Raw genomic sequence first — 12238 nt, 5'->3', positions numbered from 1 at the left:
GCTAGATTGTCGGGCTCACAAGGGAGTGATCAATGGCTCCATGTCTAGTTGGCAGCAGGTATCAACTGGAGTGCCCCAAGGGTCGGTCCTGGGGCTGGTTTTGTTCAATATCTTCATAAATGATCTGGAGGATGGGAGTACTAGCGGCACCTTAGAGACTAACCAATTTATTTGAGCATAAGCTTTCGTGAGCTACAGCTCATGCTCAGATAAATTGGTTAGTCTCTAAGGTGCCACTGTACTCCTTTTTCTTTTTGCAAATACAGACTAACATGGCTGCTACTCCTAAGATCTGGAGGATGGTGTGGATTGCACCCTCAGCAAGTTTGCAGATGACACTAAACTGGGAGAAGTGGTAGATACGCTGGAGGGTAGGGATAGAATACAGAGGGACCTAGACAAATTAGAGGATTGGGCCAAAAGAAATCTGATGAGGCTCAACAAGGACAAATGCAGAGTCCTGCACTTAGGACAGAAGAATCCCATGCACCGCTACAGACTAGGGACCGAATGGCTTGGCAGCAGTTCTGCAGAAAAGGACCTAGGGGTGACAGTGGATGAGAAGCTGGATATGAGTCAGCAGTGTGCCCTTGTTGCCAAGAAGGCCAATGGCATTTTGGGCTGTATAAGTAGGAGCGTTGCCAGCACATCGAGGGACGTGATCGTGCCCCTCTATTCAATATTGGTGAGGCCTCATCTGGAGTACTGTGTCCAGTTTTGGGCCCCACACTACAAGAAGGATGTGGAAAAATTGGAAAGCGTCCAGTGGAGGGCAACAAAAATGGTTAGGGGACTGGAACAAATGACTTATGAGGAAAGGCTGATGGAATTGGGATTGTTTAGTCTGCAGAAGAGAAGAATGAGGGCGGATTTGATAGCTGCTTTCAACTACCTGAAAGGGTATTCCAAAGTGGATGGATCTAGACTGTTCTCAGTGATAGCTGATGACAGAACAAGGAGTAATGGTCTCAAGTTGCAGTGGGGGAGGTTTAGGTTGGATATTAGGAAAAGCTTTTTCACTAGGAGGGTGGTGAAACACTGGAATGCGTTACCTAGGGAGGTGGTGGAATCTCCTTCCTTACAAGCTTTTAAGGTCAGGCTTGACAAAGCCCTAGCTGGGATGATTTAGTTGGGGATTGGTCCTGCTTTGAGCAGGGGGTTGGACTAGATGACCTCCTGAGGTCCCTTCCAACCCTGATATTCTATGATAATGTAACTAAACTTAAAATCATTATGGGGGGAAATATCAAAGAAACCCACCACAGTAGTATTAAACTTCGAAAAGGGGGACTACACAAAATGAGACTCATTAAACAGAAATGAAAAGGGACAATAAAAGAGTGAAATGCCCGCAAGCTGAATGGAAACTTTTAAAAACCACCATAATAGAGGCTCAGACTATATGGATATTCAAAATTAAACAAACAGAGCATCAAAAAATGCCACTATGGCTAAACAAAGTAAAAAAGGTGATTAGAGGCAAAAGGGCATCCTTTAGAAATTGAAGTGAAATCCTACTGAGGAAAATAGAAAGGAGCATTACACTCTGCAAGTCAAATGTTAAAGTATAATTAATCCAAAAAAGAATTTGAAAAGCAACTAGCATTTGACATAAACTAATAGCAAATTTATTTAAGTATATCAGGGGCAGGAAGCCTCCCATACAATCAGTGGAGCCACTGGATAATCGAGGTGCCAAAGGAGCATTCAAAGAAGATAAGGTCATTGCGGAGAAGCTAAATGAACTCTTTGGATCAATCTTCACTGCAGAGGATGTAAGGGAGATTCATACACCTGAGCCATTCTTTTTAGGTAACAAATCTGAGATGCTATCCCAGACTGAGGAATTCATTAGAGGTGGTTTTGGAACAAATAGGTAAATTAAACAGTAATAAGTCACCAGGACCAGATGGTATTCACCCAAGAGTTCTGAAGGAATGGGTGACAGGGGATGGATCACTTGAGGATTACCTGTTCTGTTCATTTCCTCTGAAGCACCTGGCATTGCCACTGTGGAAGACAGGATACTGAGCTAGATGTACTATTGGTCTGACCCAGCATGGCCAGTCTCATGTTCTTATGTTAAATAGGAAATTGCAGAACAACTAAGTGTGGCATGTAACCTACTGCTTAAATCCATCTCTGTAACGGATGACTGGATGATAGCTAATGTTGATTTTTTAAAAAAAAAAAAAGCCTCCAGTGGTAATTACAGGCTGGTAAGACTAACTTCAGAACCAGGCAAATTGGTTGAAATTATAGTAAAGAACAAAATTATCAGATTACACAGATGAACACAATTTGTTGGTGAAGAGTCAACACAGCCTTTGTAATGGAAAATCATGCTTCATCAATCTATTAGAATTCTTTGAGGGTATCAGTAGGAATCTGGAGAAGGGTGATTCAGTGGATGTAGTGTATTTGGACTTTCAGAAAACCTTTGACAAGGTCTCTTACCACAGGTTCTTAAGTGAAGTAGGCAGTCATAGAATAAGAGGGAAGGTCCTCTCATGGATAAGAACCTGGTTGAAGGACTGCAAACAAAGGGTAGGAATAAATGGTCAGTTTTCACAGTGAAGAGTGGTAAATAGCTCGGTCCCCATGGATTTGTTCTGGGACCAGTGCTCTTCAACATATTTATAAATGATCTGAAAAAAGGGGTAAACAGTGAGGGGATGAAGTGTTCAGATGGTACAAAATTACTCAAGATAGATAAGTCCAAAGCTCACTGTGAAGAGTTACAAAGGTATCTCACAAAACTGGGTGACTGGACAACAAAATGGCAGATGAAACTCAGTGCTGATAAATGCAAACTAATACACATTGGAAAACATAATCCCAAGTAAAAAGAAAAGGAGTACGTGTGGCACCTCCGAGACTAACAAATTTATTTGAGCATAAGCTTTTGAGAGCTACAGCTCACTTCATCGGATGCATGAAGTGAGCTGTAGCTCACGAAAGCTTATGCTCAAATAAATTTGTTAGTCTCTAAGGTGCCACAAGTACTCTTTTTCTTTTTGTGGATACAGACTAACACAGCTGCTACTCTGAAATCTGTCATATCCCGAATATACATACAAAATGCTGGGATCTAAATTAGCTGTTATCGCTCAAGAAAGAGCTCTTGGAATCATTGTGACTAGTTCTCTGAAAATGTCTGCTCAATGTGCAACAGCAGTCAAAAAAGTGAACAGAATGTTAGGAACCATTAGGAAATGGATAGAAAATAAGACAGAAAATATCATAATGCCACTATATAAATCAGGGATGGGCAAACTTTTTGGACCGAGGGCCACATCGCGGTGTGAAATTGTATGGAGAGCCGGGTGGGGAAGGCTGTGCGTCCCCAAACAGCCTAGCCCCCACCCCCCTATCTGCCCCCCTCCCACTTACTGCCCCCCTCAGAACCCCTGACCTATCCAACCCTCCCTGCTCCCTGTCCCCTTATTGCCCCCTGCCTCTTATCCAACCCCTCCACCCCCACCGCCCGCTTACCGTGCTGCTCAGACCAACAGGAGCTCACTGCCCAGCTACAGGGGACGGGGGACAGCAGGGGAGAGGCCGGGGGCTAGCCTCCCTGGCCAGGAGCTCAAGGGCTGGAGGTGGCCCACAGGCCGTAGTTTGCCCACCTCTGATATAAATCCATGGTACGCCCACACCTTGAATATTGTGTGCAGTTCTGGTCACCCCATCTCAAAAAAGATATTATAATGGGAAAACAAAAGGATTAGCAGTATGGAAAAGTTTCCATAGGAGGAGAGGTTAAAACGACTGGGACTGTTCAGCTTAGAAAAGAGATGACTAAGGGGGGATCAGATAACTGTCTAGAAAATCTTGACTGGTGTGGAGAAAGTGAATAAGGAAGTATTATCAACCCCTTCACATAACGTAAGAACCAGGATCACCCAATGAAATTCATAGCCAGTAGGCTTAAAACAATGATAAGGAAGTGCTACTTCACACAAGACACTCAACCTGCAGAATTCATTGCAAGGGGATGTTGTGAATGCCAAAATTATAACTAGTTTCAAAAATGAATTTGATAAGTTCATGGAGGTTAGGTCCATCAATGACTATTAGCCAACATGGTCAGGGAATGTAACCCCATTCTATGGGTGTCCCTAACCCTCTGACTGCTAGAAGCTGGGACTGGACAACAGGAGATGGATCACGCAGTAAATTGCCCTGTTCTGTTCATTCCCTCTGAAGCATCTGGTGCTGGCCACTGTCAGAAGACAGAACATTAGGCTAGAGGGACCATTAGTCTGACCCAGTACGGCCATTCTGATGTTCTTAAATGTCATTATCGTTTGCTCCATCTCAAAAGCTGTTCTGAAATTTCATGTGAAGACTGTGAAATAACTATCCCCAGAATAAGGCTATCAATGGGCTCTAGGCATACCAGAACTTGAGGGCCCCCATCACTACATTGCAGCCATGCACCCATGCTGTGGCCCTGCCCTTACTTTGGCAGTGGATGCTAGGACCCCCTTCTGGGTAGGAGCAGAGGCAGTAGCAGCAGGTTCCACCCCCGCAACCAGCCGTGAGGGAGGCAGGGACTCCTTTAGTACTTGCACCTTGGCTTCTGGGGTATCTACTTGGAAGGGTGCATTGGGTCCACCCACTCTCTCCTGCTACACACATAGTCCTCTGTGGGGGTGGTGTTGGCAGGGCCCTCCATGACAATGAGTCTTAGTTTTATTACCTGATAGAGATGAATGGGGCAGTTCACCCCTCTGCAAGTTATTGTTTAAGGCTCTCTATACAGTCAGGTGACCCTCCCAGATGTCAGCATTACTGAAATTAATAATCTATTAAAATTAACAACATAACTCTCTGCCATCTCTAAGTACCCTTCCTTCATAAATGCCCGAGGGCTGATATGAGACTTGCGAGGTGTCCACGGTCTGGAGGACCAAAGTAGGAAGTGAATAGAGTAGAGGGCCATCACCAAGATCATTTAACTTTTGTCACTTGCAAAGAGAGAGCTCCCTGTTTGAATGTCTCTGATTGTGACTATGTCAGTATGGCAGGGGAGAGAACTGATCTCTGGTGACTCAGAGCTTCGACAAGCAACTTAGAGCTTTGTTAAAACCTTTGTCGTCTTTTGCTAGCAAAAATCCCTCTTTTCTGCTAAGAACCACAACTCTTCCTCTCATCCTAGGCAGTCTATTGCGGTGCTCAACAACACATACTCTAAAGCTAGTAGCTACTGCATATACACAACTACAGAATGCTGGGGTTAACACAATTCACCACTGGCATGGCAACTAACATTCTGAACAGATTACAGGGTAAAACTGAAGTGCCGTAGTGACTCAGGTCACTTTCGAAAATGGGATTTAGGCTTCTATGTCACTCAGATGCTTTTGAAAACTTTATGTAAGGGCTCATGTGAACCTGTAGGGAATAGATAATGGGAGCAGGGGAGTGAGGACCACACTTTCCTAGCATGAGATCCTGGATATGAGTCTCCAGGAGCAGACCCATAGTGTATCCTTTGAAAAAGTTCTCTGTGGCCTCTTTTGCTGACCTGTGCAGAGGTGGGATGGATCCACAGATTTTTCTCTCCCAACCCCTCTACCAATTCTGGCTGGGCAAAATAGCACCATATTGTGGTATTAGTGTGGAGACCTCATGTAAAACACCTGCTGAAACCAGCTCACAACACTCGGGTTCATTTCAACAGACTTGAACACAACTGGAATGGGATTGTTGTTCAAGTTTTTACTCCCTGCCCATTGACAGTGTGCCTAGCACTAACAAAGCATTACACCTGCTCCGGGGATGTTACAGTCTAATCACAGCATAAGTACAGATCGCAACAGGGCTCACCGACACAAAGTGACTGCTTTGCAGGGTCAGAGAGATCAAAAAGTCAATGGGAGTTCATAGAATCAAATATTATAGGGCTAGAAGGGGTCGTTTTACCTGACCTCCTGCATAACACAGGCCACAGGACTTCCCTGTTTGAAAAAGAGTATATCTTTTAGAAAGACATCCAATCTTGATTTTAAAAATTGCCTGGTTGCCATTTGTGCCTTTAAAAATTACTCCATCTAGTTGTACCCCATTCTGCTAGTACTCTGGACAGTGTGAATAACTTTACGCAGCTGTTGATAGGCATCACATCTTAAAGAAAAGAAACCATCACACCTTCTAGTACAATTTGGAATCTTTGCCCTGGAGCATCTGTGTTGCACATCAGGATGTGGTAAGAGTTCTGTGAGATTCTGCCCTGGGCCTATTCACAGTGTATTGCTTCACTGAGTTATTTTAGCCATCTCTCTTCCATGGGTAAAAAATTCACATGAATGAGCAAAAGCCTTCTGCATCCAAATGTCATATATATTTATTGCACAACATAGGTTGCAGTTATTCTGTCTAGTTTTGCCAGTGGAGGTCACTCTCTTGGAGCAAAGTGTTCATAATTTCCTGTGCCTATTTGGTAATGCTTTGTCATTACAGTAAAAAATGAGAAGCACACTACTCAGACCACTTCTCTGCATCAGTGTTGTGATTATGTGTTAACTTGGCTTGACGTTAACAGGGAATATGTTCTGTAACAAATCAAAAGTTATATTTTGTAATAGTGTCAGAACATCTACGGGAACATGGTCATTACTAATTGATTATGCAATATAATTACATGATGTGTAGTGCAATACTTTGTCACCAATAAAGTACAGCAATGCAAGACATTGCAGCACCCAGGCAAAACGTTGCCAAACCAACAGGTATTGCTTCTCTTCAGCCTTCTTACTAACTTAGAGCATCATCCACTGATTGAGACATGGACCCAAATACTGGTCTAATCTATACCACTGCAAATCTGGAGTAGTCCAATCAACTGAATGGCGTAACTCCTGATTTAGAGTGGCATAAACCAGAACAGAGTTTGGCTGATCTTCTGCATTTATCATTAAAATTAATTTTCTGTTAGCTGCAGAGAGAGTAGTGTTATTAAGAAATGGTCAATCTGATTATGATTTTAATTCTACTTGAAGCAATAGGTAAACTAACCTACATTTATATAGTTCTAAATCCTATCTTCAGAATGTATCACTTTTTGTGAAAAATGTCCAAGTAGTTTCTGTTTCACAGGATTTGAAATGGACCCTTTTTCATGACCTTCTTATTTGCCAAATTTTCCAAAATGTAGCAACATTTTATTTTGTTTACTAAGCCTTGTTTTTGTAAATGAAAAATTCGGATATATTTGATTAATATTTTGTGAATTTTTTAAAAAAGCCTTGTGAAAGTCAGTGGGTTGGTTTTTGGGGTCTTTTTTTTTTTTAGGAAAAAAATTTTCATTGAAAATTTTTCTTCTTTGGAAACTTTGCCTAGATCTACCCTGTGGGGAATATGAAGGGGTTTAGGAATAATTCTGGCAAAGTGAGAGCTTACAATGTGAGAGACTAACCATTTTTGACAAAGAAAGAACAAACTTGAACACTTATTCATCCCCCAAACCAAACTCAAAGTTTTAAGGACCAAGAAGGGTTAACTACATCAATCTCACCATTATTAGACATATTTGGGGACTTCCTTCACCCTGTGACCCTCTAGTACCAAGTCTTATTGAGGGGGAATGGGAGGTAATTGACCTGTGAGCCACGCAAGAGGTAGCAACTGCGTAATAGGTAGATGAGCACTGCTCACTTTCAAACATTCTGCTCCACATAAACATCAAACATTTAACTAATGAATCCTCACAGCACTCAACCAAGGTGGATTACTAAATCTTACTGAATTTTACAGATGGAGAGATTGAGGTAACATGACTTGCTCAAGGCCACACAGCAAATCAGAGTCAAAGCCTGGATTAGACTCCAGGAAATCTTAACTCCAAGTGCTGAGGTCATGTCACCGAACTATATTGCAGCTGTTAAGAGTAGATAGTGGGACACTTGTAGCCAATCTATTGGACCCTGGTGACGGGTTTCTTATTCATCTGAAGAGTATGCTAGGGCTTTCTTGGTGCTTGATGTTAGACGGTATTGCAGATTTCAGAATTGTAGAGTGTACTCTAGAGAGAGTTGCAGGGGTGATACAGAATAATGCGAAGACTGGTGAACTGCAGCAGGAAGATTAGTGGACGTATTAGTGGATTCTTCTAAAGGGATGTAGCCATTGATGGATGGAAATAAGAAAGATCTTGAATCACCCATCCAAATTAGTCACAGTAGAGCACTGCCTTCTATGGTATATGCACCATCTGGACTCTCAATGACTATCTTCCACAAGATGTGGGTGGATGACATGCATCCCAAGAAGGGTACGGTGAATCAGAATACCTGAACTAGACTTGCCTGCACATGGGATAGATGATTAAAGGTATAAGGAGCTCTCTCAATCAAGCTGGAATGCATAGAGGCTCAAAATGATCCAAAGTTTTGACTAAATTTCAGATAAACATGCACAATTTGAGGAGCTTATTTGAATAAACTTGTCTGCTAGTCCATATGAGATTCACCCATTGCTAGTTTCAATATGGGTGGAATTCAGCAGAGCACACAGACGCTACTAGGTCATATGATATAGGCTCTTTGAAGTCTCTTGCCATTAGAAAAGGAGACTCCTAAGATTAAAACATGCATGGAAGTTCTGCGAGCAGGTAAAAACTCATTCTTTCAGAAAAAGGCAACGATGATCAATATTAGACCGTTTTCTACGGCCCATTTATGTATACTATGCTATGCAAAGCTTAAATTTTTATTAAACAAAGAACCTTGGTTATTGCAGGAAATGTCCAGTGCCTCGCTGTGCTCAGACTAAGTGCCAGATTTATTTACACATCAGCTGAAATTTTTATTGACACGTTAATCACTTCCCCTCTTGATTGTTACAATTCCTTTTTTCCATTTCAGTGCCTACTCTTAAAACGAGAGGGGTCCAGAGTGCTGTGGTCAGACTGTCATTCAAGAATTTTATCTCCCCCATCTTCTGTCACCTTCATTAGCATCACCAATTCCAGTTCCACTTTGTACTCCAATTGTACTTTGCTTTGTTCATGCCCAGTTCTAAACCAACATAGCTCATTGGCTTCACTGGCATTACCCACAATTTACAAGAGGACAGTCAGGTCCCTAGCTTTTAGAGCTCTCTCCAGCGACTTGGTCCATCCAACCTCTAACTTCATATCCATCTAATGCAACCATACACCTTGCCTATGCTAACTCTTCTCCTACGCTTTTGTCCTTTTCTCTGTCTACTTTCTACAGCTGGGAGGTTTTTTTTCAGTTGTGCTGTCCCATCACCCTGGAAAACTCTCTTCCTCCATCTGAGACACCCCTATAAATCTCAGCATTTTAAAAACACCCTTTCCTTTTTAGCAACTGATTGAGTCTGCACAATCTTTGAGCTCCCTCTACATGAATTACAAAACAATGAGAATCACCTAAGATGTGGTGTGACTTCATCTCACACTTACGTTAATGGGAGTTAAGGGCACACAGCAACTTGCAGGACAGAATCCTTTCTGATGATCTGTAAGAAGACTGTTATACGTAAAGAAATTGCTTTGTATTATGTCAAGCCACCCATTTGACTCATTATCCAGATTAAATAAGTTTAGATGTGGGCACTATCTAGTCAAATCAATTGAATGAAATAAGCCAGCAAACAAAGGTATATCCTCTCCTCCAAGAATCCTTGCATGGAAAGGTTATCATCGGGTGGAAGTGTGCATATAACAGCTGGGACAGAATTTGTAAATCATATTTGCTTGTTCCATACACAGCTTCTGCTAGGGTGTAATTGCCAAAAAACCCAGAAGCTATGTATGGAAACTGACAGCAGCCCTTCCACCTGTAGGTATGTCAGTACACTTACCTGCATGTGTTAGGGGAAAGACAGTGGAGGATACAGAAGTTAGAAGGAGTTGCAGAGAGATGGGCACTCTTGATGATAGGGGAGGGGAAGGGAGTAGAGTTGGAATTTAGAACAGTGGTGGCCAACCTAATTACACAGGAGAGCCACATAAACCTAAGCACAACCTTGTGTGGGCCAAACAGAAGCTACATATTTTAATAAGATTTAAAATCACCTGTATTGATTTATATTTTAAGTTCAGCTTCTTTTGTATGTATTTAGATAGGTTGTTTCTACGTACAGCCCTGTCTATTTACACACTTGTGTAAACTAAAATGATGGAAACATGAGGACGAAACACTAATGAATCAGCCATTAGTATATTGTGTTGAACCAGGCTGTGGGCCTTATTAAATGCTCTAGTGGACAGTGTACAGCCCATGGGTGTAGGTTGGGTGCCCTGATTTAGAAGATCTCATTGATTGACCTTGGACAAGTAACTTAATCTCTGTGTGCCTTAGTCCCCTATCTGTAGAGCAGATATAATACTTAACTCACAGGGGATTTGTGAGGGCTATCCTAAACAGTTTGGGATAAAAGATGCTATTTACATGGAATTGTGGTGACTAAAATTCACTTATTTATTAATTTTAAAACATTTTGGTCACAAACAGTCAAAGTCAAAAGGGATTGTTAGGATAGGTGGAGGTGAAGAAGTTCAGATAAGATGACCATTCTGAGATAACTTAAACCACACCTTTTAAAAAGTATTTTCATTGTTTGTTTTGTTTGTTTTCCCATTCATGTGCCTCTTTAGTCCCTTATTTCACGTGGGACTAGGAAACAAAGTACTATAATACCACAAGGAAGACTGACTGTATGAGATTCTCAGCCTGCTATCTAGTTCCAAACTCAACTGAGTTAGCTAAACTCACCCCTGTTGTAACAATAAGAGTGACACCTGGGATGAATTTGGCCCTCCCTTCCTAATCTTTATATGCCATCACTAGCAGTGAGAATGTAGGATATCAGAAAGGAGAGTATGCGTTCTCTCACTTGCTCTCAGCATTGCTGTCAAGCCTACAGTGTGAAATGAGTGTTTCACTATTAAAGGGACCTTTCTCTTGTGTGGTTCATCTAATGCTCAGCACTAATGCAGAGTATCTCCTTTGCTTCTCCCCCTGTCACTTTCCTGTGCTGATGGTCAGAGTGACTGAGGGGGAGGAGCAGAGTTGTTGGGTGGATCATTCCCACATCACTGGCAGGATGGAGAAAAGTGGTGGCTGCTGTCTCTTTTCTGAAGAAAGAAAAGGAGTACTTGTGGCACCTTAGAGACTAACCAATTTATTTGAGCATAAGCTTTCGTGAGCTACAGCTCACTTCATCGGCTGCATACTGTGGAAAATACAGAAGATAGTTTTTATACACACAAATCATGAAAAAAATGGGTGTTTATCACTACAAAAGGTTTTCTCTCCCCCCACCCCACTCTCCTGCTGGTAATAGCTTATGTAAAGTGATCACTCTTGTAAGGAGAGTGATCACTTTACAGTGGGGTGCGGGGATAGAAAACCTTTTGTAGTGATAAACACCCATTTTTTCATGATTTGTGTGTATAAAAACCATCTTCTGTATTTTCCACAGTATGCATCCGATGAAGTGAGCTATAACTCACGAAAGCTTATGCTCAAATAAATTGGTTAGTCTCTAAGGTGCCACAATTACTCCTTTTCTTTTTGCGAATACAGACTAACATGGCTGTTACTCTGAAACCTGTCTCTTTTCTGCCCTCTTCTCCCTTTTGTTAGCTGGTCCCACCTCCCCATGTATGTATTTTATCTCCTCCTTAAGATGCCTCTTCTTCACTTTTCTTTTTGTTGCCTCTCATCCTCTGGCTGCTGGACTTTACAGCAAATTGGAATAAAGGCCAAATCCTCGTGGCTTAACTCACACAAGGATTCCCACTGACAAGTGGCCATTTGCCTCTGAATCAGAGGAAGAGAAAGAGGGACTATCAGCAAGTTATCTTAAGTGTCTATACACAAATGAAAGAAGCCTGGGAAACAAGTAGGGAGAACTGGAAGTCCTGGCATAGTCAAGGAATTATGATGTGATTGGAATAACAGAGACTTGGTGGGATAACTCACATGACTGGAGTACTGTCATGGATGGATATAAACTGTTCAGGAAGGACAGGCAGGGCAGAAAAGGTGGGGGAGTTGCATTGTATGTAAGAGAGCAGTATGACTGCTCAGAGCCCCGGTATGAAACTGCAGAAAAAACCTGAGTGTCTCTGGATTAAGTTTAGAAGTGTGAGCAACAAGGGTGATGTCATGGTGGGAGTCTGCTAAGGACCACCAGACCAAGGGGATGAGGCTTTCTTCTGGCAACTCACGGAAGTTACTAGATCGCAGGCCCTGGTTCT

The sequence above is a fragment of the Lepidochelys olivacea genome (genome assembly GCF_965140295.1).
Source record: "Lepidochelys olivacea isolate rLepOli2 genome assembly, chromosome: 2".
NCBI classification, from domain to species: Eukaryota; Metazoa; Chordata; order Testudines; family Cheloniidae; genus Lepidochelys; species Lepidochelys olivacea.
Note: the sequence above shows the minus strand (reverse complement) of the source record.